This window comes from Octodon degus, unplaced genomic scaffold (assembly GCF_000260255.1).
Source record: "Octodon degus isolate 3935 unplaced genomic scaffold, OctDeg1.0 scaffold00178, whole genome shotgun sequence".
NCBI lineage: Eukaryota > Metazoa > Chordata > Mammalia > Rodentia > Octodontidae > Octodon > Octodon degus.
The window spans coordinates 4,483,033-4,490,212 of NW_004524754.1; the positions used below are offsets into that span (position 1 = coordinate 4,483,033).

Genomic DNA, 7,180 nt, shown 5'->3' on the forward strand with positions numbered 1-7,180 from the left:
ATGATTGTTCATTTGTGTGCCCTCTTTTTGCTTAGTTTTGTCAGATAAAGCTATTCTATTGTCATTTAAATATTGTAGGTACCTGAATTCAGCAAAATATTCCAATGTAATCCAATAGTCCATAATGGTAATGGGTTTTCCATAAGATTGGCAATGTCAGAAGTTGTTGACTTGAGCTTTTCACAGCTCAGCATGTTAATATGGCTTTATTTTTTATGCTTTGTTTTTATACCTTTTTGCTGGATTGTTAAGACCAAGATAAAGCAAGACCTCTATACCAAGAAATGCAGCTTTTGTATCTGCTAAGGTCAGTCAAATTTCCTCAGGATTTATCCTGAAACCCTATACTGCATTTTGTAGATCCTTTGTCAGTGTCAGCCATATGGATCAGTCACAGCCATTGCTTGACAAATTTGCTCCTGTGAAGACTGAGAGAATGTTTTCACTCCATGTGACTCTCATTAGGCACACTCTACATTATAAATCACTTTCCTCTCTGGCCTACAATTTCCTTGATGAGAAAATTTGGGACACAACTGAGTTACATGATGTTACAGTATAGGTTCTCCTATGTCCTGAGTCTTCACTGACTTTGAAAGGCTACGGCCAAAATGTTGGCCTTTCTTGAAGCCCTCCTTTTTTCTAATATTTGGTATGCAAACTTAGGTTGTTAACCCTCCAGAAAAGAAGTTTATTATTTCCCTACAAGCTAGATAGTTAAGCTTAACCTCACTATCTGTGTGAGTATCAAACATCTTAGGCATGACATGGAACAGGTATTTTTCTTCAAGTATTGATATGTTAAACTTTAAGTCCCTACAGAATATGAAGAAAAATAATTAGAAAATAAACACATTTAAAAATAGGAATAAATGGTTACATATTTTTGCACAGAAGTTTAGAAATCTAACCATATACAACATTGTAGCAGGACCGTCCCAAAACACCCCTTTTCTTCTCTCCTGCCTTCATTCACCACTCCATTCCTTTTAAACATCTACCCAAGAGACAGCATGGCAGCAACTGGTGTGTCATGACAAGCAGCACATATTCAGAAGACCAGAATGACAGATAGTCTAAGCATTATCCTACTATTACAAATTGATATCTTCAGTGCAGTTGCTTAGTTCACAGGTATCAGCATATACAGTTAGTCAGGGTGAGAATCCTACCAGTTAACGGCTAGTTTTGAAAACCTGCTGAAGATTCTCAGGATCATTGTCTTACCTATCGTGTACATATATAAATGTATCACTTTTCTCCTGTCATGTTTCCTAGCTTTTTCCCTTGCTCTCTCTTCATTGTCTACTCTGCAAATTCTCACTTTCCTTTTAATTGTGTTATACCTTTCTGTTTGTATTTCTTCTTTTGAGTTTTTATACTAGAGAGACTATATGATATTTACACATGTGGGTCTGGTTTGTTTTACTTATGAGTATATCTTCAAGTGGTATACACTTCAATATGAAGGCTTCACATTTATCATTTTTTATAGCTTTCTGGGTAGCCCTTTGATGACTTTTTTTTTTTTTTAACAACTGGGGATTGAACTCAGGCCCTTGTGTTTGCCAGGCAAGCACTTATTCTACTGAGTTTTCTCTTTGGCCCCTTCAGTGGAATTCTTGATATCCTGGATATCTGTTTGAATCTGATTTATGCATTGTAATTCTTTCTTTTATTGTTTATTTAATATTTCCATCATTTTTCTATTCCTTTCCATTTTCTTTTACCCATGTCTTCCATAGATGTATCAAACAATTCTTTCATGATTGATTTTTTTCTTCTGCCTGAGAGATTATTTTTGTTGTGATTTCCTCCACAGCTTGATGGAGTTGTTTCTTTACTTCAGTTACTATCATCTCTGATATTCTAGGTGTGTAACTTCCCTGTTCTTCAATGACCTTGTCTCCTGCACTTATTTTGAGTGGTTTAGTTATCTGAGAATGTCTATTGTCATTTTTTACAGTGATGTTAGATGGACAGGTTGCAGGTCAGCAAGAGTGGGAGTGCAGGGTAGGCTCATCAAATTTCCTGCTGTTTGGTGTTCAATGTGGTTTAAACTTCATTAAGGACAGTGACGCAAGCCACAGTTCAAGAAGGATATGATGATGATGAGTGCAGGCCGAAGTTGTAAAAGGCTCTCTTGATGGTGAATTGGGGCAGCTTATTGCTCTGCAAGGCTCCTACAGTTCACTGTTCTAGTCAGGACTCCCAGGTAGTCTTCAGGGCAGGAGTCAGCACACTCCAGTTGGATGCCTGGATGGGCAATGGCTAGCCTATCAGGTCTCTCCTGTTGTTTTTATGTTTGCTGTGGTGGCCAGATCAGCAAAATCCTGCAGGAAGGTATATATCTGGGGGAGAGGGCTATGGCTGCTGCATCTCCCTGACAGTCTTCAGGGCTGGGGGAGGGGGCTGTGTCCAGAATCATCAAACTCTGGTGGGAAGGCTGGAGTGGTAGGGGCTAGCCTACCAGGTCTCTCTGGCGATCTTCAGAGTGAGCAGTCTGTTTAAGTCTTGCAGAATGGAGGGATCAAAAGCATCATTTTCTGGCCACCTTAAAACTTTGTACCTTGGCCATATAGTATTATAGATCAATATTGCGTATTTGGGCTTCCAACTGGATTAGAGACAGAGTTCAGAGCCTTTATGAGAGAGGTTAAGAAGGAGGAATCTGAAATGGAAGGAGGAATGTTTCCCATTGGGAGCAGAGACAGGTCACTTCTGGCATGGCAAAGTAAGAGCAGCACTAGAACCTGTACTGAATATCTTCAGTTATGTCAAAGGCTGTAAGGAAGCATGTCTGAAAAAGAAAGGTAGTCATCATTCCATTTGACTGATCCCCAAAGAAGGCCAGTCTTTCACATCCTGAGAAATGTATATGACTCACAATAGGTTTAAAGGCATAGAGGAATTAGACTTTTTTCTGTCTCTGGTGGCTGCGTGTAGATAAAACAGAAACAGGGAGCATCTCAGAGGTGGAGAGGAAGGAGGTTAAGTACAGAAAGGATTAAACCTGCAGAGCTAAGGTGGCAGTGGGTAGCAGCAAGCGTGGGGAGGAGGGTGAGGCTGGGCTGCCTGGAGCACTGGAACAAAGTCCAGGAACTGTCTATGGGTAACTTCAGTAGAACAAGGTTTGAGATCGAGTGTCATAATGGCTCAAGAGGGCCATCTGTCACCCCATGTTTCATGCACCAAGTGTTAATTAATGATATGTTAAAAAAATACCTGGACACTAGTACTGTCATTTAACTGTGTACAAGCAGGTGATATCAGTGTATATATCTGAAGGATAAGTATATATAAAGTTTGGGATCAGAGGTTGTAGTCCCTCAAATTTAGACAGAATATTTGAGATCAATGCCAAAAGGACATCCAGGCATGTTGGCTCAAGTCTGTAATCCCAGCACTGGACAGAAAGAGGCATGGAGGATCATAGTGAGCTCAAGGACAACCTGGACTGCATAATGAGACCCTGAGTCAGAAAGAGAAGAAATAAAGCTGCAAGAACACTTATCACAGGTATACATTTAAGCTGTGTCATCTGACATCATGGAGACTGCAGGTATAGCCCCAAGTTTCGTTATGTCCATCAATTGTTTGCTTTGGCAACTTGGATTCCTGTTGCTTGAAGGACAATGTGTAATTCTTTCTTAGGTCAAGTCCAACACTTGCATCTTTCCTAAATTTGCCAATTATACTTACTCCATCTTCTTCATTTTCTCTTTCTTGCAAATGACCTTCCAAACATCCTCTCTACCAGGTCTTCACTCAATGTATAAAAATAACAACAGCAAGGTTATGTCTCTTTATTTCATTGGCTGCTATCTCATTTTTCCCCTATGTTATTTCTGAGTTATTTACTTCCTGGATCTTCAACATCTCAGCTTACTGTCAAAAGTGTCATATTATGGTATTTTTCAGTTATTGAGAAAAGGATTTTGGTACAAAAACTGTTTTAAACATATATTTTTGATATTTTGTTGGCTGTGAACATGATGATTTAAACAGAAGTGGTTCACTGCAACACAGTGAAAAGGACTGATCCTACCACAAGGGGTAGATTAAAATGTTATATAAATACCAAAAGATATAGAAAATCAAAGCATTGAGACATTACACTAACAAAGAGGCCTTCACAGTAGTGATAGCATTTTTCTATCCTAATTGAATTTCAACACTGAGCACAAAACAATAGAAATATGATAAAGATGGAAATAAAATGCTTCCAAAAATTCTAATATCCTCAAAAAACTTATATTGCGTGCTTTCTGCTCCTGTGCATCTACTAATAGCCATTCTGCCTGTGCAGCCAGCGATCCAGACAAGATGTTGAAGGTAGGAACAGATTTGTCATCTTATTTAGCCACCAAACAGATTTGCCTATTCTGGAATTCCTGGTCACCAGGACTGATTTTAACTCTGGCAAGGTAGATGTTGTGGCCATCAGTGACCCCTTCATTGACCTCAACTACATGGTCTACATGTTCCTGTATGATTCCAACCATGGCAAGTTCCATGGTGCAGTTAAGGCTGAGAATGGGAAACTCATCATCAATGAAAAGGCCATCACCATCTTCCAAGAGTGAGATCCTGGCAACATCAAGTGGGGTGATGCTGGCGCTGAGTAAGTGGTGGAGTTCACTGGTGTCTTCACCACTATGGAGAAAGCCTGGGCTTACCTGAAGAATGGTGCCAAAAGGGTCATCATCTCTACCCCTTCCCCTGATGCCCCCATGTTTCTTTCTTTTTTTAAAAAAAGTTTCTGAATTTAGTTGAACTTATAACTCCACATTTCTATGAAAAATCAACCTTTTTAAATATATGTTAGTCACTTAACAGCTTTCCATGACCATGATTCAGGAAGCATGTTTGTTTACTTACAGATTATCCCAAGCATAGCTTGGGCACATGTATTTTCAGCCAGTTGATTTTTGTTTGCAGGAGATAAACTCATACAACTGTTTATTTGCTTTAAATCAATTATTTTTACAGACTCTTTAATTTAAAATTTGTTTTAACCTTGATGCTTGTTTCTATTGAAATCTAATAGTAATTTACTAATTTAATTACTATTAGATTTTACTAATTTGAGTTATTTGATTTGTGAAACCTAACCTATAATTTTGTGCTACAATCTACACAAAGTCTTATTGTAAGTACATTAGCTATAATTATTATGCTTCTCCTGAACACAATGATATTCTTTTACAATACAAAATGGATATTTTTGGGACACTGAGACTGAATAGGAACTAAGTGCTAAACATCTTCAAAACAAAAAAAGGAAAAATGGAAGAATGTTAGCATATCAGAGTGGAACATTCTATGCTATGAAATGGAAAGACAGAAAAGATGTCAGCTTTTTGTTAACTATTCATAAAATAGGAATGATAGAACTTGAAAGAAAAAATGAAACAAAAAATTTAAAAAGTGGTCAATGATTATAATAATTTTATGTGTGCTATTGACAGAGTTGGTCCATGTCTAACAAGCTATTATGTAATCAAAAAGTGAGGGAGTGAGATGACTGGGGCCGTGGGATCCTGAACAGACCCAGAGTGCAGGCCCGGTGAGTGAGTGACATAACTGGGGCCGTGGGATTCTGAACAGACCCAGAATGCAGGCCCAGCCAGTGAGTGAGATGACCCCGGGGTCCCTGGATCCTAAATAGAAACAAAGCGCAGGCCCAGCGAGTGAATGAGATGACTCAGGGCCTGTGGATTCTCATTCAACCCAGGCTGCAGGCCCAGCATGGAACCCTTCAGCAGATCTCCCTGCAAAGAGGCTAAAGGCAAGGCCCACCCAGCTGATTTAGGAGCAGAACATCTTGCCAGAGTTAAACAAGGGGTTCAACTCTAACATTTGCAACAGAAAGAAGTGGAGCACAGCAGCCAGGTCCAAACAACACCCACCTGGAGGAATCTGAACTTCATAGATCCGGACCTGGTGCTAAGGTAATAACTCTATCTAAGCTCTACACCAAAGGTCAGAAGATAATGGTATACAAAATGGAAAAGAGAAGGAACAAAATGCAGTCTCAGGCCCCGAGTCCACCCAATCCAAATGCAGAAGACACCAGCACTGAGGAAACTGGAAATCACATGCCAGATATCTCCGAAATAATAGCGTTGACAATAAAGAATCAACTGCAAATATGTATAGAAGAAATCAGATCAGAAATAATTTTGGAATTAAAAATGTAGTGGTAACTGTAATCAAAGAAGTACTAAGTGCTTCTAAAGAATACACTGATAAAAAATAGATGAGAATATAAAAATGAAGGAACCCCTCAATAAACAATTTAGGAAAGAAATAGAATCTATGAAACAGGTTCAATGTGATATACAGGAAATTAAAACCTCAATCACAAGCTGGCAAAAACCGTTTACGTGAAAGTGAAAATAGACTTTCGGACCTGAAAAACACCATTGCAGCTAATGAAAAAGTGAAAAAAAAAAGATCTCTTTGAAAACAACTAGGATGAAGAAAAAAATAATTCAATACCTGCAAGACGATGCAAAGATGACCAATGTGAGACTAATAGGCATCAATGAGAAGGAAGGTTTCAATACAAATGATAAAAAAAAGAATATGGACTTGAAATTGTACTCCAAGGCTACCATGATGAAATCAGCATAGTACTGGCATCAAAATAGACCTGAGGATCAATGGAATGGATTAGAAGACGCTGAAGCCTCTACAAATACACTCAGCCACCTCATCTTTGACAAAGGAGCCAAACATACTCACTGGAAGAAAGATAACCTCTTTAACAAATGGTGCTGGAAAAACTGGCTCTCTACAGGCCGAAAATTCAAACTTGGCCCATGTCTATTACCATGCACTAAACTAAAGTCAAAATGGATTAAAGATCTAAACATTAAATCTCCTGGAAGAGAAAGTAGGAGGAAATCTTGAAGACATAGGGTAGGCAAAGAGTTCATGGACAGAAATCAAATCCCACGGGTAATGCTTGAAAGAATTAACAACTGAGAACTGCTCTTACTGAGTTTTTTCACGTCAAAACAAATTACCAACAAAGTGAAAAGGCAACCCACAAATTTGGAAAAATTCATGACAAATAAGTACTCAGACAAAGGTCTGCTCTCTAGAATCTATAAAGAATTAAAAAAAACACTAGGGCCCCAAAATTTAAAGACCCAATCCAGAAATGGGCATC

The 7,180-nt window shown here is 38.6% G+C and overlaps 1 pseudogene; it reads left to right on the forward strand.

The window, feature by feature from the left end:
• Positions 1 to 4,391: 4,391 nt before the first annotated feature.
• LOC101585284 overlaps positions 4,392 to 7,180 on the forward strand; it is a 15,319-nt pseudogene continuing 12,530 nt past the window's right edge.